Here is a 2918-nt window from a genome sequence, read left to right on the forward strand (position 1 = left end):
AATTTTGTAGTAGAACACTTTGAGGGTATTTAGCCTAAATTACTAAAGTTACTTAATACCTAAGATCTACTGGGAAAGCCTCCCTTGTGGGGATTGTATCCAACCACAAAATCACAGAGGAATAGTTGGTAAGATGATAGTGGTAACTAATCCCATTGTTGCTCCTAATCTAGATTGCTTAGTAAGGCTTTGCATTAAGGTGCTAGATTTTGCAATAACAGGCATTAGAGGAGGGAGCTACATGTCATGACAATATAAGCAATTTGAAAGCCAATGCCAAATCATTCAATGGATATAAATCCTATAGAAGCTCTATATCTTATTTTGAAACTTCTTCACCAATCAAATAAGATGAAGTAGTAAAATAGAACAACTTAGCTCTCCATTATTTACATAAGTGAAATCAAGGATGTAACTAGCCAACATCAGTATCACGCAGTCTGCATGACAGATATTGTTACCTCACTAAGCATGTAACTTTGCATATTACCAATGTGATGGATCCAGAAGAAGAAGCTCAACAAAATTCAAATCACAAACGCCTCAATGTTGAAACTTTGCATATTCTTGGTTATGAATCCAATAGTTCATTAACCAAGCATCCAAACTAAATAGGACAAAGCCATGAAATCCATATAGGATATTAATGATTATTAAATATGAACAGGATAATCTGATGCAATACGCAGATGAATTGTATAAATAGCATATTGTGTTTTGGGGGGGAATATGGCTTTGAATGCATGCCTTGACTCTATCTATATCTGGATATATATCAACCCCGTATTAGGGTCATACTTGTATCCAATGCATAATATAATGTATCCTAGGCCCTACACAGTGTTATATAATATCAAATAAACTGAACCATCCAAGGTATGCCAACTCTCTACCATCAAGTTCTATTCCTTGAAAGATATCAAGAAAAATGTCCCCCACTTAAGTGAGGAGCCACCTTAATACCTCTAGTAGACCTACATAGAGTTAAAGAGGCATGTTACACCTCATGTCAGCAAGGGTACATCCCTTTTTCTGCAACATATTTCACCACCATTGTAAGCCCAAGGTCACAAGTCAAAAGCCTTATAGAAACCATGCGAGACCCTGTATTAGGTGTCCTATACCTTGTGTTTGGTTACACCATGGTCGATCTCTTTATGTTCATCTCTAGTTCCTTTTGTTCTAGATAGGATTGGAGGACTTTGAATGGGCTTACATGAGGACACATGGTTCTAAGGGAGCTTGCTTTCTGTAGAGTTGATCACCAGTGTATGGGCCAATCCAACTCGCGTGAAGGCACACCTATGTCTTACTGCATGGTTATATGCCTACAGAGTTTGCATGTGGCCTTGGCTGTGAAATTTTATCTATTGCAGCTACTGGAAATTATTCTTCTAACTCAAAAATTAATTATGCAGTTTATTTGCTACAGCAAATAACGAATAAAATCACAGCTGCAATTTTCACCATAAAAATACTGCAAAAAATAAAATACTGGAAACTGAGAAATTCTAGCACAAACACAATCATTTCGACACAGTTAATTTGGACAATTGTCCCCAGAAAAACCCAACTTGGGAAAACCGGTGCAGCAGATGAGGGTTTTATTATTAATATTAAGCAACAATTCTAAGTACAATAATTTAGATGCCAAGCTAGCAATCTAATAAGAGGAGAATACTGACAAAAATATTGTGAGAATTTTCTATCACCCCATAGTTATTTTTTGCCTCTAAAATAGCTTCCCCAGCCTCCGCGCTGAGCTCCCTATGTCACCCTCTGTGCAGAGCCTACACTGGCCCTCTGGAGATTTCGGCCTTCCTTCCTCTGAAACTTCCGGGAACGGGAAATCTTCCTCCCAGAATGCTACTACTCTCCTCTTCCACTTGCTACTCACCCTCTGGCTCTATCTTCTCTACTAAGTTGTTGCCACTGAGAAAATCGAACTGCTTGGGCAACTGAGTATCTGCACTGGATAATTTCTCCATCACCACATCGACTTCCTTTTATAATCCATTGTTGGAGCACCAACGGCCAAGATTAAAACTTAATCAATGGCTAGGATCATTTCTGGATCGATCCGTGTGAGTTTCTAGATGATTCTCACCTTATCTCAATTAATACTGATTAATTAACCATATTCCCTAAGTTTAGACTTAGGAAATATTTAAAAATCGGCTAATAATCTAATTGAGACACTTCTAGGTGGAATTTCCATAAACGATTTATGGGTTTTGGAGATCTCATGTATTCTAGCCTCTCCACAAAATTTCAAGGCTAGAAACACATCTAATGCTACAAAAAACTAACACTCCCTCTTAGCGAGGAATGCGTTCTAGTGCTCCACTGCACCCTATCTTTGTATCATCTCCTATCACACTGGGCTGATGTCTGGCTGCTGCTACCCATCAACCACTGCACAACTCTAATATAAGTTGCATCTGTGCTACTGTTGACACTGTTGGACTGCTGCCAACATTGCAACACTCCTCTCATTTGTTGTTGTTGCAACTGCAACAACTGCAACTGAGAAGCATCCAAAATAGCCTGTCCCTACTACTGAAACGGGTTCTCCACCATACCCATTTGTTCTCTAAAATAGATGAACTTAGCTCTCCCTAGAGCTTTCGTGAGTATATCTGCAACTTGCTCTTCTGTAGGAACATATTGTAACTAGACTGCTCCACGTTGTACACAATCTCTGATAAAGTGACATCGAATATCGATGTGCTTCGACCTGTCATGAAACCCTAGATTCTTAGATAGCTTTATGCAACTCTGATTATCACAATACACATCAGTCGCCTCTATCCTCTGCCTGGACAGGCTTACTAGTAGCTTCCGAAGCCATATAGCTTCACAATGTAGCTATGTTGGCTGCCATATACTCTGATTCTGCAGAGCTCAGTGCTACTGAC

General features: G+C 39.1%; 1 pseudogene; it reads right to left on the reverse strand.

Moving 5' to 3' along the window:
- Positions 1 to 2797: 2797 nt before the first annotated feature.
- LOC149188070 (gibberellic acid methyltransferase 2-like) overlaps positions 2798 to 2918 on the reverse strand; it is a 1596-nt pseudogene continuing 1475 nt past the window's right edge.

The sequence above is a fragment of the Pinus tabuliformis genome, chromosome 3_1 (genome assembly GCF_031772625.1).
Source record: "Pinus tabuliformis cultivar Carrire ecotype Pingquan chromosome 3_1, CPIR1, whole genome shotgun sequence".
In the NCBI taxonomy this organism is placed as follows: Eukaryota; Viridiplantae; Streptophyta; class Pinopsida; order Pinales; family Pinaceae; genus Pinus; species Pinus tabuliformis.